The 24,699-nt window shown below is 56.4% G+C and overlaps 1 long non-coding RNA gene across 1 annotated transcript; it reads left to right on the top strand.

Moving 5' to 3' along the window:
• The first annotated feature begins 5,537 nt into the window (after nucleotides 1-5,537).
• LOC142823318 (uncharacterized) lies at nucleotides 5,538-6,477 on the top strand. Its single transcript, XR_012898575.1, has 3 exons — nucleotides 5,538-5,661; nucleotides 6,207-6,274; nucleotides 6,381-6,477. It is a non-coding gene; the product is annotated as an uncharacterized LOC142823318 (long non-coding RNA).
• The last annotated feature ends 18,222 nt before the right edge of the window (nucleotides 6,478-24,699 follow it).

Raw genomic sequence — 24,699 nt, 5'->3', positions numbered from 1 at the left:
GCAGGAGGGTTATGGGGAGACCATAAGCCGAGCCTATTCTCCCATGACAACTTGCTTTACTTAAGAACCTTGGGTGAGGGACCTTGTCAGAGGCTTTCTGGAAATCTAAATGCACTATCTCCACTGGATCCCCCTTGACCACATGATAGCTGACTCCCTCAAAGAACTCTGGCTATTAGTAAGGCATGATTTCCCTTTACAGACACCATGTTGACTTTCCCCAACAAATTATGTTCATCCATATGTCTGACAATTTTATAATTGTCACAGACTGGCCTGACTGCATCCAAGCACACCGAGGTGGGGCAGAGTCCCTGGTCCCATGGTGCAGTGGGGGGAAACTGAGGCACAGAACAAGGCAGGGTCACCCAAAAGGTGCAGAGTGAGCCAAGGGTGCACCCCACATAAACATACCCATCCCAGGACCCCGCTCCTCTACCCTCTCCTCTGCTCCCAGTGGACATGCCTAACGTACACATTGCGGCTGCAGTGCGGGCATTTTGCTCAAGAACAACTGTTCTTGTGCAAAAACTTGTGGCACGTCTACACTGCACATGAATTTTTGCGCAAGTAAATTTGCAGTGAAGCATCAGAAAAGAGGGCTTCTTGCACAAGAGTTATTCCTCTCCCCACGAGGAATCAGCCCCTTTTGTGCAAGAGCTGTTGTGCAAGAAGGCAGCGTGGACAGGCTCCAGGGGCTTCTTGAGCAAGACACTTTTATGGCTAATATGGCCAGCAGAGCTTTCTTGTGCAGGAGAGCATTCAACTGCCATGGACACTCTTGTACAAAAGCACATGGCAGGGTGGAGGTGCTCTTGCACGAGACCTTTTGCGCAAGAACTCCTGCGTGAAACAGTTCTCGTGCAAGAAGCCTGCAGTGTAGGGCAGGGAGCAGCCTGTGGGGCTACTGGAGCTGCTGGCCACAGGATGCCCAGTCAGGGAGTGGGGGGGACCCCTAGGAATGGCTCAAACTTCCCAGAGGGGCGGCTAGAGGAAGGACATTTGCCTGGCAGGGTGAGGTGGGGGGGCAGTGACCTCACAGTGACTTTGGGCAGCCCTCAGCATATGAGGCAAAGGGCAGGTGGGGAGGTGGTGACCTCACAGAGGGACCCATATCTCAGGCTGATAAAGGGGGGGGGCGGGCCCAGGGGACTTTGGAGACCCCCGGTTGCTTTAGCTCTGGTGCGTCTCCTCCTCACGGTTCCTTTGTGCTCTGTGAGTTCCACATCCCGACACCTTTGTGCAGAAGGTAAGAGCCCCCAGGGGTTTGGATCCCGCCCGGGGCCGGCTGGGTTCCTCCATCCCGCCCGCATTTCTGCTCTGTTCTTACCTCTTCTGTGCCCTTCCCCTGCTGCTCCCTCCCCCCTCCCCCAGCTTGGGACACAACAGACAAGCTGAGGGATGGGGTGAGATTTGCAGGAGCCCGTGGGGCGGGGGATGCAGCCCCCGTTGTGGGGACTGGTGAGGTGGGGCTGGAACAGGTCTATGCCGGTGTCTTTCAGAAGAAAGCTCCACCCCCCACAGCTTAGACTCGCCCCTGATTGGCTGAGCAGGGGCTGTTGATGGGTAGGAGATTCAGGGTATGTCTACACTACAGAGTTAGTTCGAACTAACTTAGTTCGAATTAGTTAATTCGAACTAAGCGAATTCGAACTAACGCGTCTAGAACTAAAAACTAGTTCGAATTAGCGTTTTGCTAATTCGAACTAGCATGTCCACATTGAGTGGATCCTGAACCGGGCTTAAGGATGGCCGGAAGCAGTGCCGGCAGGGCATGAGAGGAGGACTTAGAGCGTGGAGATGCTATCTCAGGCTAGCCGAGGGCTGCGCTTAAAGGGTCCCGAGCTCCACCCCGGACAGACAGTTCTCAGGGGTGCCCCGCTTGCAAAGCAGTCCTGGCTTGGAGTGCCCGGAGTGCCCACACTGGGGACATCACAGCACTCGGCCATCAGCCCGGCTGCACTTGCCGCAGGCTGCCATCTGGGGAGAGGGGGCAATTGGGGGGCTGCAGGAGAGCTTCCACCCCCAGAAGTCCGCAGAGCCAGCCCAGTCCTCCCCATCGGGGCCTCGTACCCCATTCCTCCCTCACCTCCTTCCACTTACCCTTCCCTAGCCCCTCTTCCTGATGTACAAAATAAAGATAACGTTTCTTCCAACATTGACTCTGTCTTTATTGAACAAAACTGGGGGAGACTGGGAAAAGGAGGTGGGAGAGGGGAAGAGAAAGGCTGGGAGAGGGGAGGGCAACTAACATGATCAGGGGTTGGGAACAGGTCCCAGATGAAGAGAGGCTACAGAGACTGGGACTGTTCAGCTTAGAAAAGAGGAGATGGAGCAGGGACAGGATAGAGGTCTCTAAAAGCAGGGGTTGGATGGAGAGGGTGCATTCAGAAAAGTTCTTCTTGAGTTCCCATAAAGAAGGACTAGAGGACACCAGAGGACAGGAATGGGTAGCAGGCTTCAAACTAGTAAGAGAAAGTTAAGTATCAGAGGGGTAGCCGTGTTAGTCTGAATCTGCAAAAGCAACGAGGAGTCCTGTGGCATCTTATAGACTAACTGAAGTGTAGGAGCATAAGCTTTCGTGGGCAAAGACCCACTTCGTCAGATGCATGTAGTGTAAATTTCCAGAGGCAGGAATAAATATGCAGGCCAGGATCAGGCTGGAGATGAGGAGGTGGATCCAATCAAGGAGGATGAGGCCCACTTCTAGCAGCTGATCTGGAGGTGTGAATTCCAAGAGAGCAGAAGCTGCTTTTGTAGTTAGCAAGCCATTGACAGTCTTTGTTTAATCCAGAGTTGATTGTGTGAAACTTAAAGATGAACTGTAGCTCCGCAGTTTCTCTTTGAAGTCTGGTCCTGAAGTTTTTTTGCTGCAGGATGGCTACTTTTAGATCTGCAATTGTGTGTCCAGGAAGATTGAAGTGTTCCCCTACAGGTTTTTGTATGTTGCCGTTCCTAATATCAGATTTGTGTCCATTGATTCTTTTCCGTAGGGACTGTCCTGTTTGGCCGATGTATATAGCAGTGGGTCATTGTTGGCACATGATGGCCTATATTACGTTGGTGGATGTGCAGGAGAATGTACCAGTGACAGTATGGCTGATCTGGTTAGGTCCTGTGATGGTGTTGCTGGTGTATATATGTGGGCAGAGTTGGCAGCGAGGTTTGTTGCAAGGATTGGTTCCTGAGTTCGAGTGATTATGGTGCGTTGTGTAGTTGCTGGTGAGAATCTGCTTCAGGTTGGCGTGTTGTGTGTGGGCAAGGCCCGGCCTCTCTCCCAAGGCAAATAGTTAACCTGTGGAACTCCTTGCTGCAGGAGCCTGTGAAGGCTACAACTGGAACAGAGTTTAAAGGGAAGTGAGATCAAGTCATGGAGGTTGGGTCCATGGAGTAGTCTTAGGCAGAGGGTAGGAGTGGTGTCCCTGCCCAAGGTTTGTGGAAGGCTGGAGAGGGATGGCACGAGACAAATGGCTTGGTCACTGTCTTCGGTCCATCCCCTCCAGGGTCCCTAGGGTTGGCCGCTGTCGGCAGACAGGCTACTGGGCTAGATATACTTTTGGTCTGACCCAGGACGGCCATTGTAAGCTCAGGTCTCAGGGTCGGGGGTCTCAGTGGACCCCCTTGATTTTCATGCACACCTGCTCCTGGGTGGCCAGGCTGGCAGCTCTCCTGCCCTAGCCGTCCACTTTCCTGTGACCTAGTGCGGAGGTCGTGGACGAGGTCCACGATGTCCGCACTAGCCCAGGTGGGTACCCGCCTCTTGCGGTCCCGGGCAAGCTCCCGGGAGCCTCCAGTCTGGTCCCGGGAAGAGGGGGTGGGCTGGGGGACATCGGGTGGGTGGCTCTGTGCCGTGCCAGGTGCAGGGTCTGCTAGCTGGGTGCTGGCAGGCTTGCACCTGGCACGGGCACCGTAGCCAGCCCGTGCCCCTTTAAGGGGTCTGGGGCCTGGAGGGGGGCAATAGAGTTTCTCTGGTGTTGGCCAGAGTGACCACCAGGGAAACCTGGGGAGGGCTAGCCTCCCACTAATTCGAATTAAGGGGCTACACAGCCCTTAATTCAAACTAGTAAGTTCGAACTAGGCTTAATCCTCGTAAAATGAGGTTTTCCTAGTTCGAACTAAGCGCTCCGCTAGTTCGATTTAAATTCGAACTAGCAGAGCGCTAGTGTAGCGGCTATGAATGTTAGTTCAAACTCACGTCCGTTAGTTCGAACTAACATTGTAGTGTAGACATACCCCCAGGTCCTTGCAGTGCCTGTGCAAGACCGAGCCGGTAAGCAAGGGGCCATTTGAGGGCTGGGGGCAGTCGCTCTGGGGAGTTGGAACCCCTGGATTTCGCTCTTCAGGCTGCGCCCCAAGCTCCTCTTTGCTCCTCTCATTTGCAGAATGGCCAAACGCTTCAGACAATTCTTCAAGAACACCCTGAAGATGGCCCCAGGGCCGGTGGGGAGCAGCTCCTCCGTCCCCATGGGCGGGGATGCTGAATCCCACCAGCTCGGGGCGACTCGCCCACCGGCCAGGCCCACCCGGACCTGGCTCCAGGGGCGGCTGGGAAGGCGGGACCCAGCCCAGCGGGGCAGCCGGGTAGGGTGGCTCTGGGGCCTCCTCCTCTGTGGAGAGAAACATCTGCCCCGGGAGCCCAGCCCCCATTACCACCAGGGGGCATCGCCCTGCCCGGCCCCCGGGGACCGGCCAGTCTCCGGGAGCCCCCAGCCCGTCGCTCCTCGCACCAGCCCCTGTAGCTGTGGGTCCAGGTCCGTCAGCAGCAGCGCCTGGGCCTCCAGCTGCAGCCGGGCCACCTCCTGCAGCCGCTCAGACCCAGGTGAGGGGCCGTGAACACGCTGGGCCCAGGGGCTCACCCAGTACCCGGGGGGGGGGCGCGGGGAGGGGCAGCCCCAGTGTCTGCCCTGCAGCCAGGGCAATGGATGGGGGCGGGGGCTGCTTGGCTCTCTTGTTCCTGGCGGGGGCTCTGCCGAGGGCGTTGGCTGATGTGAGGGTGGAAGGGGGATGGGTCCCTGCGAGGGGCGTGTGGGGCCCAACCTGCCCTGGGTCCCTGACATGGGGGCGCGTGACCCCTGCTGGGCGCTGGAGTCACCCTGGTCCCTTCCCTCCCACACAGAGCCCCCCTGCGCCTCAGCGGAGCTCTGCCAGGAGCGGGTGGACTCCTGGGTGGAGGACGTGTCCATTTTTGATATCGAAGAGCAGCTCCACACCCGGGACACGGTAGGAACCTTCTCCACACGGGGGGGACCCGAGTGTGTCCGGCCCCTTCCCAGCACGTCCCCCCCCCGGGAGGGGCTTGTCCCTGGGGATCCCCCTGAGGCTCCTTCTCCTGCATGACATGGGCCCCCCAAGCTGGGGTTTCTTGTCATGCACCAGCTGGGCCCCCACAAGCCTGGGGCAGCAGTTGGGGGGGGAGTGTGGGTGCTTGGACAACCAGCAGCTCCCACCTCCACTCCTGGGAGACCTGAGCCCTGCCGCTGCCCGGGGGCGGGGGGGGGGGGGCAGGCCCCAGGCTCACAGACTCTCTCTGGGGTGCAGAGCCCAGCCGCCCTCCAGCGGTTCCTCCTGGCCATCTCCACCGCCTGCCTCGCCGCCCTCCAAAGGGGCGAGGGCACCCTGGCGACACGCTGCAGCAGGGACACCGTGGTGGCCAGGATTGTGGTGAGCGAGTCGCGGTGGCCGGGAGGAGGGGATGGGATACGAGGGGTGGACAGGGGTGTGCCTGGGCAATGGGTGTGGGTGGGGGACCTGGAAATGGGATGGGTGGGGGACCTGGAAATGGTGGGGCCAGGAGAGCTGGAGGGGGTGGGTGGGTGGGGTTGGTGGAGGAGGGAGGGACAGAGAAATGGGGCAGGTCTGGGGTGCTGGACAGGAAGGGGGATTCGGGACAGGGAGGGGTCTCCCCGGGCCATGGGGGGCTGGAAGGGAGCCGAGCGGGCTGCTGGGGATGCGCCTGGGGAGCAGGGATGAGGAGGTTCAGAGGCTGGTCACCAGGGCAGGGAGGGGCAGGAGACGGCCTGGGGACAAGGACTGAGCTGGTCCAGGTTTGGGAGGGGGGTGCTGGGAGGGGCCCTGTGCCGGGCAGGGGGGCTACAGGGCAGCGGGAGGCAGTGGGGTTGGATCCTGCTGGGTGGGGGCGCTGGCCGCGTGAGCGTCTCTTGGGGGCCCCAGTCTCACACGCCCCTTTGTCTCCTTGGGTCTCCCAGGAGATCATGGAGGACTCGCCCCCCCCGCTGGTCTTGGCCAATTGCCTCAGCGCCGCCTGCAGCCTCAGGTACCGACCCCCCCGACCCTCCCCCCCCAAGAGCAGATCCCCTGACCAGGGAGTGGGAAAGTCTCCTGCTGCTGACTTAACAGTCTCTGCCCCTCTCTCCTGCCAGCACCCTGAAGCCTCCCCTGCCGGCCCAGCTCCTGAGCCCCCTGCTGACGGCGGCCGTGGGACAGACAGTGTCTGGGGACTGGCAGCAGGAGCCCACCCACAATCAGGTACGTCCCCTCCCTCGCCCCCCCCCCCCCAGCCAGGAGCAGGAGCAGCCTCTGGCGGCCTGGATCCCCCAACCCCAGCCCCTCCTCTGACCCAGGGCTCCCCCTTGTCTTGCAGGAGTTCAGCCGGGGCCTTGCTGACATCCTCGATGTCCTATTGGGCAATCTCCTCGCGGAGTCCCTAGACACCGCCCGGCTCCAGCTGATTCTGGAGGTGAGCCCCGTGGGGGGGACGGGGCTGTGTCAGTGGCTGGGTGGGGGGCACAGTCTGAGAGGAGCCCCAGGCTCTGCCCAGAACCGGCGCCTCCCTACGGGTCCTGACCTGCCTCTTTCCCCCCCAGCACCTGAGCCCCTGGCTGGAGTCCCACCTGCCCCAGGAGCGAGCCAGGGCCCTTGGCAGCACCACGGCCCTGCTGCGAGTCGCCACCACCCTCCCGGGGTTTGACGTAAGTGACCTCGGAGCCGGAGGGTCTGGGGCTGCAGGGCGCGGGGCTGGGAGCATCCCCGGGAGGCAGAGGCAGGGTCGGGAATGGGCCGGGAGTGATCCGCGTTCCCCTTTCCCTGGGGAGGGCGACCCTGGGCGTTTCAGGGAGCGGCCGTTTGCGTGGGACAGGATGCTGAGGGACCCCCCCCTCTTCTCTCTCCCCTCAGAACTCAGCCGACTGGCCGAGGATGGGTCACCACGTGGCCCAGCTGGGCCTTTTCATTTCGGACCCTTCCGAGGACGTCAGCCGGCTGGCCCGGGAGGGGGTGCACCGCCTCTTCCAACTAGTCCTGCACCACAGGGGTAAGGAACCCAGCCGGGAAGTGGCCCCAGGGACACCCTGAGGGTGCCGGCGGCAGGGGGAGGGGACCCAGCCCTTTTCCCCCAGACTGGCCCAAGGGGGGATGCGTCCCTCTGTGTTCCCCTTCTGCCCCCTGTGCCCCTCCATTTGCCCAGGGATGCCTGCAGGGACCCGTGGGAGGGGAAGGGCTCAGACCTGCCAGCAGAATGACCCTGTTGTGTCTCTTGCAGGCCTCAACATCCACCAGGCAGAGGACCTGTGGTGCAGGCACTGGTACAAGGAGAGGTGGGTCCTGGCTCACAGCAACAGCGTGCGGGTGGGAGAGGTAAGGACGCGCTGCCAGGGCAGGGCAGGGCTCGGGGGTGGGGCTGGCTGGGGCCCTCGTGCGGGTAGGACGCGGGGGGGGGAAGCAGGGAGTGAGTCGCTGATCGAATGGTCGATGCATTTTCCCTCGGCTATTCGAGCCGTGGACAGGGCGGCGCTGCCCCTTTGTGACGCTGGCCCGGCGTTTCAAAGGGGCGGCGCTTCCTAGGGGCAGTGATGCACGGAGCCCGGATCTCCCGTAGGAGGGAACCAGGGCAGGACGGGGGGCAACACTTTTTGATGGAGGCCGCTCCAAGATGTTGGCCAGTGGCCTAGGGCTGCTCTGTTGTGCGGAGGGGGGTGAGGTCTGGGAGGGTCTTGGGGGCAGGAGGAAGGGGTGACCTGGGGCAGGGGTTTGGGGTGCAGGGTGAGGAGAGCGTCTGGGTGCAGGGTCTGGAAGGGAGTTTGGGGAAGGAGGAAGCTGTTTTAGCCCCAGGAGTTGGGGCCGGGCTCTGGGCCGTCAGCTGAAACCTCCTGTGCTCTTGATTTCAGGTCTTTGGGCAGCTCTTCACACCAGAGCAGGAGAATGCCTTTCTGGATGCGGCTCTGCACGCTGCCCGCTCCCCCCTGCGGCGCCACAGCAAGGCCGGGCTGGTCCTGGCCCACGCCCTGCAGGGGCAGGCCCATCAGCTCCTGGAATACATGGTGAGCAGCAGGAGCAAATGCAGGAGAATGGGGCGGGGCAGGGTCTCCTTCTCTTCCCCTCAGTGAGTCCCCCCCACCCCTTTCCTCAGGCTGCCCCCCCCCCCATGTCCTACCCGCATGGTTGGGGGAGAAACCGTGTCCTAGGAGGCGGGAGGGGGCAGAGGTGTCAGGAGCCCTGGGGGGGTCAGGAGCTCACCCTACGGGCTGCAGGCCTGACAGGCGTGAGCAGAGAGCAGAACAAGTCTCAGCACAGGGGGGAGGGGGGGGAAATCCCGGGGGGCCCAGTACCCCTGAGTCCTTGGGGGATGAACCGCTGACGGATTCTGCTTCCCTTGCAGCAGGAAGACAGCCAGTGAGGGAGCTGAGGAGCCAGCAGCTGCGTCCCCCTCTCCCCAACCCTCCTAATTGTATAGAACTGGATTTAAACTCTGATTAAACAACATTTGAAAAAACATTTGTATCAGGCTTGGTCAATAATTTTTAATGGGGGGGGGGCATTTTGGTAACTGATCAAGGGCCACATTTCTACCGAGGGGTTTGGGGTCTGGGACGGGGTGGTTGGGTGCAGAAGGGAGTTTAGGGTAGGAGCCTGGGTGCAGGGAGGGGGTGGAAGTCTGCCCTGGCTGGGGGGCAGGGCTGGAGGAGAGTTAGTTAGTTTCTGTCTGGGAGCATGGAGGAAGCAGCCTCAGCTACAGGCTGGGGGGTTTAGAAGCCGAGATCCCCTTCCCTATATCAAGGGGGGCTGAGGCATCCTAGACCTGCCCTGTAGCCTGATGACATCGGTGCTGTGCTGTATCCTGAAGAAGCAATAAACCACCTCTATTCTACCGGCTGGTGGAGTCTGTTCGTGCCATTACGGGGGTGCAGGAGGCGGGGGACCCCAACGCGCCGTCACAGGGTGCCAGAGAGGAGTCTGGCCTGGGGGAGGGGTGTCGGGGGGGTGCAGGGTCAGGGAGGGAGCTGTGACCTGGGAAAGGGGGACGCAGGTTCAGGTGGTCGCCTGGGACAGGCAGTGGGGGAGGGGATGTGGGTGCCGGGGCAGGCTCTGGCTGGGGGGCGCTTACCTAGGCAGCTGCATATGGGGGAGCCCAACTGTCACCTGAGGGGATGGAGGAGCCCGACTGTCACCTGAGGGGACGGGGGAACTCAATTTTCAACTGTGGGGAATGGAGGAAACAATGTGGAGGGGAGGGAGCGAGATGGGGGTGTGAATTGTTCCCAGAGGGGAGATCTCCCTGGCTGGGGGGGGAAGGGACATTTCCAGCAAAGCCCCTCACATAAGAGGGGGACAGATGGGGAGGAGGGAGAGGATGGGGATGGGCAGAGAGCTGGGCAGGTAGAAATGGGGAGGGGAAGGAGAAGGGAAGGGGGAGGAGATGGAGGAGAACAGGGGATGGGAAAAGCGGAGGGTGGGGATGAGGAGCAGGACAGGAGTAGGGCAGTGGTGAGGATGGCTGGGCGATGAGAGCCCAGTCAGGGCCCAGGGGAGCTGCCCTTTCTGTGCCCAGGTGTCTGGGGGTCTCTCCCACACGCACATAACCCTGCTCCTCAGAGACTCTTTACAGTTTTTTTTCCAGCTCCCACTTTTGGGGGCAGGGACGTGCTGTCAGGAAGGGGCGATACCTCAAGTCACATCAGAAACACAGAGACACCCCCCCCCCCCACCACGTGACAGAGGCCAGGGCCAGCTTTAGGGAGCCCTACAGCAGAAACCTCTTCCCTCTCCCCCCAACCCAGCTTCAGAGGAGGTGACCTCCCCTCGCCAGGAGGCTGCAGGGCACATCCCAGAGCAGCGGCTCTCAAGCTTTTTGGCCCCAAACCACCTGGCTCAACATTAACTTGTTTCCGTTTCCTTTTGAACTTGGTTGATTTAATTCACACACAGAGAAAACACGCTTAGCTCCAGGCATTAAGCCATCATCACCGCTGAACTATGGCATAAGAGGCAGCAAACCCAGGTGTCCCCCATTGCGTCCTCTCCATGCATGGCACCAGGGCCCATGTCACATGGCGGCAGGTTTGCAGGCTAGGAGGGGAGGCTGCAGAATCAAACTTTCCAGCAACTGGAAATGACACAGTGACTGTCCCCCAAATGCCCTTAACTCTGCCCCCTCAGTCACGTGGCTTGTGATGCCTTCCTTTGGATCATTTGTAAAAAAAGGGGTGTGTGTAATCTGCAGGAAATAGTCGTCGATTAAAGATGGAAGATGAGACTGCGGCTTCCTAGATCTCGCTCAGATGCACATTAGCCCAGGACACAGAGTACTTTGATGGTGACCAGTTTCCCCCTCCCCAAAACAAACAGGCCAGCTGCGAGCTACGTGACACTTGGCTGCAGGGTTTCCTGATTTGTGCAGGGACCTTTGCTGCTAACTGTGACTGCACTAGGTTTCACCTGAAGATCAGAGACAAGGTGTGACGGACGCAGGAAGTGACAAAACATCGACATCTTCCTGTAGCTGCAGCTAGCATCTGAGCTCCTTATATGGGACTGTGTAGAACTGGGCACCGGGGCGTTGGTGGTGGTGCTAAGGGGCCCCTCACAGCCCCATCATGGCATCTGCTATCACCGTCCTCTTCCTCGGTGAGTATCGGAGACAGCTGGTGCACGTGCCTATGGCAGGTGTGTGTGTGGGAGATCCGAGACCAGGGTGTGGGATCCAATCGCTCTGAGTTCTGGTCCCTAATGAGCTGTCTCCTCTCCAGGATGCTGGCTGGCGGAGCAATTCAGGGTGTTGGGACATGAGTATCTCTGTTTGGGACAGGTGGGGACAGAGAAGAGCTGTTGATACCTAAATGTTCACCCCAAAGCTGAGTTCCACCTCCTTGTTTTGACACTGGGGGGCTTAGATCAGAATCCGGACGGGTCCTCAGGGCAGTTGGGGGGTGACTGCGGATCGACACTGGGGGCCTTAGATCTGAACCAGGCCCTACTCCCAGGGCAGTCGGGGGATGTCTGTGCAGGGGAACCAGTGAGGAGCTGAGACCAGAGGACCAAACAACCACAGAGCAACCTTCTCACCTTTCCCAGAGGGGGCATCATGTGGACGATAAACTTGGGCAGCCAGCGTGCTGTGTGTTCTCCAGCAGAGTCCTGCACGGATGGAAGCTGCAACTGTCTGGGGTGAAGGGCTTTTAAAAAAAGGAAATAACTGAACACAAAAAGCCTCTTGCAGTGCATGACAAGGCCGTTTTATTCGTTCTAGTACACTCTTGAGCTATGCTACATATTCCTGAGAGCCGTTGGTTGGTGTATTACCTATTTCCTAGAGCTGGCTGGAATTTTTCCAGCGCAATGCTTTTCCACTGGAAAATGAAGTTTCATCAAAATTGAAACACCTCAAAGAAACTTGTCAATTTTGACAAAAATCTGGGTAATGAAAAAAAAAAGGTAAATGAGTTGTTGCCATCAGATTGAAAGGGAACCTCTCGATTTTCCCTTTTAAAGTGACTTTCCGTCTAATGTTTTAATGTTGCATTCCAGAATATAAAACTGCTGTCCACTGTTGGCTGCGTATGGAGAGACTGAGGGATTAACAATGATTGACCAAGCCTGCTCCAAAAGTTCTTTCAAATGTTGTTTAATCATAATTAAAATACAATTATATACAATTTGCAGGGTTGGAAGTGGGGACGCAGCTGCTGCCTCCTCAGCTCCTGGTGCGCTCACTGGCTGTCTTCCTGCTGCAAGGGAAGCAGAATCTGTCAGACAAAGATCCATCCCCAGGAAGTCAGGGGTACTGGGCCCCCCCCAGCATTTCCACCCTCCTGCCCCCAGTGCTGAGACTTGTTCTGCTCCCTGCTCACCCCCCTGTCAGGCCAGCAGCCCGTAGGGTGAGCTCCTGACCCCCCTCCCAGGGCTCTTGACACCTCTCCCCCCTCCCATCTCCCAGGACACGGCTTGTGTGTGCAGAGCCTCCCCCAACCCCAAGGACGCTCGCAGGGGCAGGAGGGATTCTGTCAGCCTGAGGAAAGGGGCGGCGTGGACTCCCTGAGGGGATGGGAAGGAGACCCTGACCCTCCCCACTCTCCTGCATCCGCTCTGGCTGCTCACCATGTAGCCGAGGACGTGCTGGGCCTGCCCCTGCAGGGCGTGGGCCAGGACCAGCCCGGCCTTGCTAGGGCGCTGCAGAGGGGAGCGGGCAGCGAGCAGAGCCGTCTCCAAAAAGGAGTTTTCCTGCTCCTGGGAGAAGAGCTGCCCAAAGACCTGAAATCAAGAGGACACGAGGCTTCAGTTAATGGCCCAGAGCCCGGCCCCAACTCCTGAGGCTAATCTCCCTTCCAGACCCTGCACCTGGACGCTCTCCTCACCCTGCACCCCAACCCCTGCCTCAGGTCACACCTTCCTCCTGCCCCCAAGACCCTCCCAGACCTCACCGCCCTCCACAGAACAGAGCAGCCCTAGACCACTGGCCAACATCAGAAAGTGTTACCTCCCCCCAACCCTGTCTCCCCTTCTACGGGAGATCCAGGGCTCCGTGCGTCACTGCCCCTAGGAAGAGCCGCCCCCTTGAAACGCCGGGACAGCGTCACAAAGGGGCAGCCCACCCCTGAGCCCTGCCCTGCCCTGGCAGCGCGTCCTTACCTCTCCCACCCTGACTGTGTTGCTGTGAGCCAGGACCCACCTCTCCTTGTACCAGTGCCTGCACCACAGGTCCTCTGCCTGGTGGATGTTGAGGCCTGGAAGAGACACAACAGGGTCATTCTGCTGGCAGGTCTGAGCCCTTCCCCTCCCACGGGTCCCTGCAGGCATCCCTGGGCAAATGGAGGGGCACAGGGGGCAGAAGGACGGGAACACAGAGGGACGCATCCCCCCTTGGGCCAGTCTGGGGGAAAAGGCCTGGGACCCCTCCCCCCGCCGCTGGCACCCTCAGGGTGTCCCTGGGGCCCAGTTCCCGGCTGGGTTCCTTACCCCTGTGATGCAGGAGGAGTTGGTAGAGGCTGTGCACCCCCTCCCGGGCCAGCCGGCTGACGTCCTCGGAAGGGTCCGAAATGAAAAGGCCCAGCTGGGCCACGTGGTGACCCATCCTTGGCCAGTCGGCTGAGTTCGGAGGGGAGAGAAGAGGGGGGGGTCCCTGAGCATCCTGGGGCTGCACGTCCCATGCAAACGGCTGCCGAGGCGGTTTTAAGCTAAGTGGACGGACAGAGACAGCTCCTGGGGCGGGGGCGGTGGCAGGGGCGGGGGCGGGGCCGGTCTTGTGAGGAGACAACCCTGAGCAATGACCCCGACTGAAGGGTCACTCCGGAGGATGGAACAAGGGGATCCACTAACGGCCACTCCCCAGTCTGGGGCCCAGGTGCAGTCACACAAGAGCACCCCTGAAAGGCCCAGGGTCACCCCTCCCCGGGGAAAGGAGGACGCGGCTCAGTCCCGGCCCATTCCCGGCCTGCCTCTGCCTCCTATCAAAGAAAGCTATCAGATTGATTTGACATGATTTGTTCTTTACAAATCCATGCTGGCTGTTCCCTATCACCTTGCCACCTTCCAAGTGTCTACAGATGATTTCCTTAATTACTTGCTCCACTATCTTCCATGGCACAGAAGTTAAGCTAACTGGTCTGTAGTTTCCTGGGTTGTTCTTATTTCCCTTTTTATAAATGGACACTAGATTTGCCCGTTTCCAGTCTTCTGGAATCTCTCCTGTCTCCCATGATTTTCCAAAGATGATAGCTAGAGGCTCAGCTCTATCAGCTCCTTGAGTATTCTAGGATGCATTTCATCAGGCCCTGGTGACTTGCAGTCAACTAACTTTTCTAGGTGATTTTTAACTTGTTCTTTTTTTATTTTATCTTCTAAATACCTTCCCACTAGCATTCACTATGTTAGGCATTCCTTCAGACTTCTCAGTGAAGACCGAAACAAAGCAGTCATTAAGCATCTCTGCCATTCCTGTTATGTTTCTCCTCACTGACCAGTGGGCCTACCCTGTCCTTAGGCTTCCTCTTCATCCTAATGTATTTATAAAAAGTCATCTTGTTTCCCTTTATTCCCGTAGCTAGTTTGTGCTCATTTTGTGCCTTTGCCTTTCTAATCTTGCCCTTGCATTCCTGTGTTGTTTGCCTATATTCATCCTTTGTAATTTGTCCTACTTTCCATTTTTATATGACTCCTTTTTTATTTTTAGATCATGCAAGATCTCGTGGTTAAGCCAAGGTGGTCTCATTCTACAGGGAATAACACCTTTTGTCAACAGAGTTCTGTCAATAGAAGGCGTTATTGCAGCCTGCTTTGTCAACAGAACTGTAAGTAGTCTGGACGCTCTTTGTTGACAGAAGCTTTGTCCACAGTATCTGTTGGCAAAACTTCTGTCGACAAAAGCCTGTAGTCTAGACATACCCCCAGTGTCCTGTAGTTACTCTTGATCCGCTCAGTGTCACACCTCTCAGTATCATTTGTGCCCACATGGATGAGTAGCATGGGGTAGTAGTCAGAGGGCCGGATAATCCTTGACAATGCCTCCGTAAAATCTTGGATACGGCCCCCGGCAGACAGCATACCTCCTGGGATGAAATGTCAGGGCGACAGATGGGCACCTCCGTCCCCCTTAGAAGAGAGTCTCCGACCACCGCTACCCTTCATTTATATGCAGCCCAGCTGAGAAGCACAGTGCCCATAGCCAGGAATAGGTGTTGCCACTGGTGATGCATATCCACACATACCTCAGTGCACATAACAATATTTATGGCGCACACAAATGAAAATAATTAGAGGGAACATTGCTTAGAGGTGTAAAAAATCACCCCGTGCGCTCAGTGTTTTAATGCTGAATGTATAGACAAAGACTTGACTTCTATTCTTGGCTCTGTCCTGCTGGGTGACTTCAGGACACTCCCATTCCCACCTTCCCGTGCCTCAGTTTCCCCACCTGTTTCCCTGATACAGCACTTTGAGCTCTATGTATGAGTTCAGTGTAGTTCATGTTAAACCTTCCAGCGAGGCCAGGACTACATCTAACATGGTAGCTTTCGCTGAGTCCTGTAACTACACGTGTTTGATTCTCAGGCTTCCGGCGCTAAATAAAGATGTTGGTGGTGGGGTATGTAGAGGACAGGAAATGAAGAACAGTGACGATCAGACACGAGGAGAGGACGGGGCAGAGCAGAAGGGCCGCGGCATCTCTGCTCCCTCACCGTACGCCCTGACGAGGATCAGAGCAGCGACAGCATCTGGGTTCCCAGCCCAGCCCTGAGGGGCTGGCAGAGACTCTGCACGGGGAGGGGGGCTTTCTGCTGTGAGCCCAGAGGGGCAGCGGGGGGCAGGTCGGAGCAGACAGCGACTGCAGATTGTCCCTTCCTGGTCTCGTCAGAAGCCGACGTCGTTTGGCCATTTCCACCCTCTCGGTTCCTGCCGCAGCCCCGATGCTCCTGTCTCTGTTCCTCTTGCTGCTCGGTGAGTGTGTGAGAGCCTGGGCTAACTCGCAGGGGGTGGGAGAAAATGGAGCCAAGGAAGCCCAGGGAGTCGGCAAATCCCCTCTAGCAGCAGAGGGCCCTGCCCTGCCCCCGCTGCACTTTGCCAGCAGCCTTTGAAACGGGGCCAGAGCCGGGCGCATGATCCAGGATCGGCCTCCCCAAGGCCTCAGGCTGGGGAAATCCCCCCCCCCCCGGTGCCTGCTCCCTGCCCCCTCGTTACACAGCCCAGGGGTCCATCGGCCCAGCTGCCCCGCGGTGCCCTGGGAGCTCATGGCCAGTTACTGTCCCCGGGGCCTAAATCCTTCCCCGGGTCCCTGCTTCCCCACCCAGACCCCAGGCTGCAGGGCGGCGGCGTTCCCTGGGGAGCTGGGACCTGGCACTCAGCTGGATCCCACCCCTGGGGTGTCACTGGGCCCAGCTCCCCACGCCAGGCCCATGGGGTCAGGCCGGGCGGGGCTCAGATGCTTCTGGGGTGTCAGCGCAGCCTGGAGGCAGAGAGCAGGGAGGCTGTTGCCATTGGAGGGGGAGGGTGGTCAACTCTGTTCCCCACTCTGGCATTCAGAGTGCAGAAGGTACAGACCTGCCAGAGACCTTAAAGACCTTGCCTTAACAGCATTCTGCTTAAAAATAAAAACCAGCTTCCTTGAGGTCACAGATCCCTTCACCTTGGGAGGTAGCTGCCTCTGCCAAGTGAATAAAAAACCCACCTTTCTTCTTAGGCTTTGAGTTCTTCCAAGGGGGTATCCCCAAACTCTTTTCTGCCAAGAGAGCTTGGAAAAGAAAAACAGAAAACAAACTGTAATCTCTGCTAGATGACCTCTCAGTCTAGGCTTGCGTACACAGACCTCCTGCTGCTTTCTAGGATACAAGAATCATAGCGTCGCCTTAAAAAAGTTGTTTTTATTAACAAAACTAAAAGAGGGTATGTCTACACTACAATGTTAGTTTGAACTAACGGACGTTAGTTCGAACTAACATTCATAGCCACTACACTAGCGCTCCGCTAGTTCGAATTTGAATCGACCTAGCGGAGCGCTTAGTTCGAACTAGGAAAACCTCATTTTACGAGGATTAAGCCTAGTTCGAACTTACTAGTTCGAATTAAGGGGTGTGTAGCCCCTTAATTCGAACTAGTGGGAGGCTAGCTCTCCCCAGGTTTCCCTGGTGGCCACTCTGGCCAACACCAGGGAAACTCTATGCCCCCCTCCAGGCCCCAGACCCCTTAAAGGGGCACGGGCTGGCTACGGTGCCCGTGCCAGGTGCAAGCCTGCCAGTACCCAGCCGGCAGACCCTGCACCTGGCATGGCACAGAGCCACCCACCCAATGTCCCCCAGCCCACCCCCTCTTCCCGGGACCAGGCTGGCGGCTCCCGGAAGCTTGCCCGGGACCGCAAGAGGCGGGCACCCACCTGGGCTAGTGCGGACATCGTGGACCTCGTCCACGATCTCCGCACTAGGTCACAGGAAAGTGGCCGGCTAGGGCAGGAGAGCTGCCAGCCTGGCCACCCAGGAGCAGGTGTGCATGAAAATCAAGGGGGTCCACTGAGACCCCCGACCCTGAGCCCTGAGCTTACAATGGCCGTCCTGGGTCAGACCAAAGGTCTATCTAACCCAGTAGCCTGTCTGCCGACAGCGGCCAACCCTAGGGACCCTGGAGGGGATGGACCGAAGACAGTGACCAAGCCATTTGTCTCGTGCCATCCCTCTCCAGCCTTCCACAAACTTTGGGCAGGGACACCACTCCTACCCCCTGGCTAAGACTACTCTATGGACCCAACCTCCATGACTTGATCTCCCTTCCCTTTAAACTCTGTTCTAGTTGTAGCCTTCATAGCCTCCTGCATCAAGGAGTTCCACAGGTTAACTCTTTGCTTTGTGAAGAACAACTTTCTGTTACTAGGTTGAAGCCTGCTACCCATTCCTTTCCTTTGGTGTCCTCTAGTCCTTCTTTATGGGAACTCATGAAGAACTTTTCTGAATGCACCCTCTCCACCCAACCCCTGCTTTTAGAGACCTCTATCCTGTCCCCCCTCCGTCTCCTCTTGTCTAAGCTGAACAGTCCCATTCTCTGTAGCCTCTCTTCATCTGGGACCTGTTCCCAACCCCTGATCATGTTAGTTGCCCTCCCCTCTCCCAGCCTTTCTCTTCCCCTCTCCCACCTCCTTTTCCCAGTCTCCCCCAGTTTTGTTCAATAAAGACAGAGTCAATGTTGGAAGAAACATTATCTTTATTTTGTACATCAATAAGAAGGGGGGCTAGGGAAGGAGGTGAGGGAGGAATGGGGTACGAGCCCCCGATGGGGAGGACTGGGCTGGCTCTGCGGGCTTCTGGGGGTGGAAGCTCTCCTGCAGCCCCCCGATTGCTCCCTCTCCCCAGATGGCAGCCTGCGGCAAGTGCAGCCGGGCTGATGGCCGAGTGGTGTGATGTGCTCAGTGTGGGCACTCCGGGCACTCCAAGCCAGGACTGGTTTTCAAGCAGGGCACCCCTTAGAACTGTCTGTCCGGGGTGGGGGTCGGGACCCTTTAAGCGCAGCCCTCGGCTAGCCTGAGACTGCATCTCCACGCTCTAAGTCCTCTTCTGATGCCCTGCCGGCACTGCTTCCGGCCATCCTTAAGCCCTGTTCAGAGTCCACTCAATGTGGACTTGCTAGTTCGAATTAGCAAAACGCTAATTCGAACTAGTTTTTAGTTCTAGACGCGTTAGTTCGAATTATCTTAGTTCGAATTAACTAATTCGAACTAAGTTAATTCGAACTAGCGTTGTAGTGTAGACATACCCAGATATACTAATAAAGACTACTTGGTTGCTAGATGTTACAGAGCAACTGAGAAAAACAAAATATAACATAGAGAATAATAATATCTCTGGGTGCAGATTAGATATAGCGTGTGTGTGTGTGTGTGTGTGTGTGTGTGTGTGTGTGTGTGTGTGTGTGTGTGTGTGTGTGTGTGTGTCGGGGAGAGGGGGAGGCGGGAGGCACATGGGCTTAGCACAGAGTTTAACCAAACAACAAAACAAAGAAAAATAACCTAATCACAACTAAATATACATTTTTCAATCTTAAAGTATTTACGCAAGAGAGCGTCTACACTGGCATGTGCCTTTGCACAAGAGCATCCGTGCCAGTGTAGATGCTCTCTTGCGCAAGAAAGCTCCGATGGCCATTTTAACCATCGAGCTTTCTTGCGCAAGAAATTCATGTTTCCTGTCTACACTGGCCTCTTGCGCAAGAACAGTTGCACAGGAGGGCTTATTCCTGAGCAGGAGCATCACAGTTCTTGCACAAGAAGCACTGATTTCACACATTAGAACGTCCGTGTTCTTGCGCAAGAACTCCCCTCCAGTGTAGACAGGCAGCACGTTTTTGCGCAAAAGCGGCCACTTTGGCGCAAGATCGTGCCAATGCAGACACAGCCTACATGTTCCCTCAAATGTTGAATGGCTATTCATTTTCACTAGGGCAGGTCAAAAACTTCTCTCTAATCTAATCATTAATGGAAAGCTGGACTCTCAATTACATCACATTTTTCACAAAAAGTGATTTTTCACAGAAAATGTCTTTTGTCTACAAATTCATAAGGGTTTCACTCCTATTGAGGAGATGTGGCTATTCTTTAGATCGGGGTGGACAAAAGTCTCTCAGCGGGCTGGATCCAGCTCGCTTTGGGCTTTGATCCGGCCCGCGAGGCAATTACAGACCCCTCCTCCTAATGACAGGACTCATGATGGGGAGGAGCTCAGCTGAGCCCCTACATGCCCCACACTGCCACTGGAGAGGAGGCAGCGCCAGGACTCAAGCACCTCTCTAGGGCCAGCCTGGAAGCATTGCTACCGCAGCCAGGCAGCCAGGGGCCAGCCCAGGAGACACTGCTTCTGCGGCCACACAGTCTGGGGTTGGCTCCGGAGGATGGAGACGCTGATACCACGGCACCTCCAGGGCTGGACCCGGACGGCCTGGCTGCAGTAGTGGTGCCTCCAGGCCAGCCCTAAGACACAGTAGCAGCACCTTCAGGGCCAGCCCTGGGTCACATAATTGTGGTAGCAGTGACTCCAGGGCGAGCCCCAGGCCATGTATCCGCAGTAGTGGCACCTCTGGGGCTGGCCCCGGGCCATGTGACTGCAGTGCCTCTGGGGCAGCCTGTAGGGCCTGCTGTGTAGCCATGACAGTGGCACCTCCTGGGCCAGCCCCAGGCCATGGTGCCTCTGTGGCAGGTGGTACCTGGGGTCCGGCCGCGTGGCTGCGGCAGTGGCACCTCCAGCCTCTGGGGTGGCCTGTGGCTGCAGTGCCTCGGGGTCAGCCCTGGATCGCATGGCCACAGCCGCAGTGTCTCCGGCCTTCGGAACCACGTGGCCCGCAGAAGCAGGGCCTCCCTCTGGGGCAGCAAAGACAGCGTGGCTGCAGCCATTGCTGCAAGGGAGCACGAAGCCAGGTAAGGTTCCCCCTCATGTCCAGACCCCCTCACTTACACCCTAATCCTGTCATTTACCTCCCCACCAACACCCAGCATCCCCAGCTTACTCCGACACCCTCCTTTGTTCTTTAACCCTCTCTCCTGGCCACACACTGCACCCTCCCTCGTTCTTGCTCCCTCCAACTGGCCAGAAACCCTACTCCCAGCCTGCTTCTGCACCCCAGCTACCTCCCAGATCCTGCACCCTGTCCCTATCCTACTTGCTGGGAGTCTTGTCTCACACACTGTCCCCTTGGGGACAGCCACCACCAGTGTCACAGAGAACCAACCTGGCACCCTTGAACACAGGAAGGATAAAGGGGGCCCTGAAGGTAGGGAGGTTGGAGGGCTCCTTCAGTGTCACAGTGGATAAGGTACCTACCTCTGAAGCCTCATTTTTATCCCTACGCCAGAGTCTAATCCACTAACTCCAGAACTCCAGAAAAATAAGTCTGGTCTATGGGAAGCCTGGAACCTCAGTTTCCCCCTTCACTTTCCCTCACTCTGTGGGGGAAGTTGTGGCCACGAGGAGTAACGGTAATTCGGACTAGGAAGCCTAGTCCGAACTACCTAGTCCGTGCCGCGCGGCACGGGGTTCGAACGAGCCGGGATTTTAAAATGGCGGCGCCCGGCTTATGCAAATGAAGCCCGGGAAATTCAAATCCCGGGCTTCATTTGCAAGTGTGGTATGCCTACGTTACCCTCCTAGTTCCAACTAGGAGGGTAGTGTAGACATACCCCTAGAGTCCCAGGAGAGAACAGCATTGGCAGTATTTAATGATCACACAGCGGTGTCAGAGCTGTTCACATTTCTCCAGCAGGGAGAAGGGCCATTTGCAATGACCATGCAGAGCGAGAGCCTGGATGGCCAGGTCTCAGCTGAGCTCCTTTGGGCACTAGAAGACACGTTGATCTCATAAACAACTTTGCCATTTGCTAGAAGTGCCTTCTCCTACCAAGTACTGCTGGCCCTTGCCCATGCTATTGGCTCCTCTGTCTCCTGCTGCCTCTCATCCATTTATCCCTCTCTTTTGCTATTTCTTTCCTCCCCCTTCTCTTGGGACCCATCTAATGTTCATCCTTCCTGCTGCTGCCACCTCTGCTCCTGCCCTTTCACCCATTTGCTGGTGCTTTCTCCCACTTTTAGCTGTCTCCACCGTCAATTTGCTGCCTTCTGCTGCTGCTGTTACCACAGGCTTCTCCCTCCTCCCTTCCTAACTACTCTGTGATCTTGTCCAGGAAGACTGCTGATGCTGGGGGGTCTAGATTGGGATCTGATAAGAGCTGATCCAGCTGCTGTGGCATATGGTGGATCTGGCCAGCAGGAAGGTGTTTGTCTGAGAACGGCCCCCACAGACTCAGGGGATGGGATTGCCCCTGTGCATTCAGCAGGGAGTCTGGAATGATAGGATGGGGAGGGAGTGGAGATTATAACAGATTGGCTATCCAGCTGCCCAGGGGAGTTGAGGCTGGAGCCTGTGCGCACTGAGGAGAAGGTGCTGCCTTGACTAGCAGTGCAGATGGAGTTAGGCAGTAGCCGAGACCACCCCATTAGAGGGCTTGTGGTCAAGCAAATTACTGCACCAAGCCCTGTTGTGCGCCCACCCACACAGGCTTTTTCCTTGGGCCTCCAGCCTGGGAGGCAGCTGTCCTGCATGCTAGGGGTCACTGAGGGGGGAAATGCAAAGCCTTGCTTCCCATAAGCATTTAGAGACTTTCTCCTTGGCCTGGGTGTTTGCTCAGTACTCTATACCTCACCTGCACCCTAACACTGTGCTCCAGCCTAGAGCCCCTTTCCTGCACCCAGTTTCCCTCCCAGAGCTTGCATCTCTTACCCCCTCCTGCTCCCAGAACTCTTGGTTCCAGCCTGGAGCCTGCACCCCCTGTCCCAGCCTAATGAAAGTGTGTGTGTGGGGAGAGCAAGTGATGGAGAGAGCGGGGAATGAAGTCTGTGGAGCCTCAGGGGTAGGGTGGGAGTTGCCCTAATACTTAAAAAATGTTCTTGTGCATAAAAAGGTTGGAGGCCACTGGTGAAGACATTAGGGATGTAGGCAGTTCCCAGGGATGTAGCTTCACTGTGGCAGGGAAACCACTTCCCTGGGAGCCAGGCCAGCAGGGGCTGACAGGCCTGCTCTCAGTGAGGCATCGCTGTGGGCTCAGCAATATAATGCTTATTTAAGAGCATGCAGCATGTTGCCCGTGAGATTTTCAGTGGTCACATAGTTACCTATTTAATCAACTTTTAACATCCCTAGTAGACATACCCTGTCTGCTCCATTCACATTCTCACTCAGCATGGGTGCTTGATACGAACAAAGGAATGGCCAGACTGGGTCAGACCAAAGGTGCATCTAACCCAGTATCTTGTCTGCCAACAGTGGCCAACACCAGATACCCCAGAGGGAGGGAATACAAGTAATCCTCACGTGATCCCACAGATCCTCTCCCCTGTTCAGTTGGAAAACAGTACTTCTCGTGGGATAGCACTCATCAGGCTTTCTAATGCACTGCAAGAGCCCAGCATATAAATTACTTCTAACATGTTATTAATATTTCTAAACCCAAGCATAACAAATATCTCAGGTCAGGCCTGAAAAAAGTCATTCATTTGGCTTAAAAATCATGAGGTTTTTTAAAAAAATATTATTTTTGGACTGTTTTCTGGATTCTGAGTCATTTGGGTGAACTCATGTCATATTTTAAACTTCTCTGTAATCATGACGGATAGAAACTTACTTTTTGAAGGCAAAACTGAGTTGTACATAATCATGAATCCAAGAGCTAGGGCTTGGAGGAAAAACAAAACTAAACAAAACAAAATCCTGCTAAAGTTGGCCACACACATAGATAATCATACTGTGCTGAGAAGCTCTCAGTATCTGTAGCTCCCACTGACATCTGTGGAAGTTGATGACACTAAGACTTTTGCTCATTGCTTTGGATCCGACATGCCAGCCTTGGAGTTTATGGATGTAGACTGTCGCTCTCCATAGACAGCTCAGCAAGTGTGTGGATACATTTCAAAGTGCTTGCTATTCCCTGCCTACATGTGCTCTGCATGTTAGGAAATAAAACGGGTTTAAGTTGTATTTCCTAATGATTATAGTTGTACAAGTTGACAGGCATATATCACTACACGTTTTTATGAGTCCCTGCCTTTGAGTCAGCCTTATGTGTGTCACATCATTTCTTTAAAAGAACAAACTAACTGTTGGGCTACTGTGTATGCAGGCATGTATGTGCGTGTCTGAAGAGATATATCCCAAATAAATATCCTTTACTCCTTAATCTTTCATTGTGTCTGTGTAGAGTACCATTGACATGAATGCAGACACACAGATCTATCTGTGTGGATCATTTTGTAGGAGTAGGGCCCAGATCCATAAAGGTATTTAGCCTTCTAACATCCATTGAAAGCAATGGACTTTAGGGCTACGTCTAGACTGCAAGCTTCTTTTGGAATAAGCTTTTCTGGAAGGGTATGTCTACACTAGCCCCCTAGTTCGATCTAGGGAGGCTAATGAGGGTGACCGAAATTGCAAATGAAGCGCAGGATTTAAATATCCCGCGTTTCATTAGCATGTTCCCGTCCAGTCGCCATTTTAGAAATTGACTAGGCCGAAGTAACTGCCCGCGTCTACACGCAGCAGTGAAACGGGATTCCAAATTAAAGCCCTACATTGAATTAGCTGTTATTCCTCCTGCAATGAGGTTTACCAGTAGTTGCTTCTGGGTGCTGTTGCCTAAGGCTAGCTGAGACATGTGCTTAAAGGGACCCCGCTGCTTGCTTACCTCTCCGAGGGACAGCAAAGCTTTTGCAGTGTGTGCTCTGCTTGCCCGGCTTTTGGACACCACAGCATACTCTTTGCCATGGAGCCGAAGCTGCCTGTGGGCATGCGATGGCCCCACACTGCTGCAGCTTCTGTTTGTGCAGGCTGCTTCCTGGCCCTGCACGAGCTCGACACCGAGCTCATCATTGAGACCCTCTCCCTGTGTGCGGAGCAAGGCCCTGGCAACTGCATCCCACAGTGAAGAGACGGTTTTGGAGGCTGGACACCAGTTCCGACTGGTGCGACCAGCTGGTCATGGAGTGGTGGGACAACCAGCAATGGCTCCATAACTTTCATATGAGGAAGGCCACCTTCATGGAGCTGTGTGCCTGGCTTGCCCCTGCCCTCCATTGACGGGATACCCAGATACGACCCGCCATCCCCCTGGACAAGTGGGTCACCATCGCTGTCTGGAAGCTCGCCACCCCAGACAGTTAGTGGTCTATGGGCAAGTAGTTTGGCATGGGAAAGTCCACTGTCCGGGCCCTCCTCATGGAAGTAAGGTGTTCTCAGAATCTCTGGGGGGGGGGGGGAGTCTTGGAAAAGGGGACCCTAGGGAAAGGGGTGCGAGGCTGTGGGGGGTGGGCTGGGAGTGGAGGGAAAGTCCCATCCCTGGGGGGGATGTGCCATCCCGCCCTCACACAGCCCTGCAGGGGGTGGGGGACGACTCATAGGGGGTGGCTCCTGCGGTGTTTGAGGGGGAAAGGAGGAAGAGGGACTCCGGAACCTCCC

This window comes from Pelodiscus sinensis, chromosome 33 (genome assembly GCF_049634645.1).
Source record: "Pelodiscus sinensis isolate JC-2024 chromosome 33, ASM4963464v1, whole genome shotgun sequence".
Classification (NCBI taxonomy): domain Eukaryota; kingdom Metazoa; phylum Chordata; order Testudines; family Trionychidae; genus Pelodiscus; species Pelodiscus sinensis.
The sequence above is the reverse complement of the archived record's forward strand: the minus strand, read 5'-3'. Positions and strand labels throughout refer to the sequence as shown.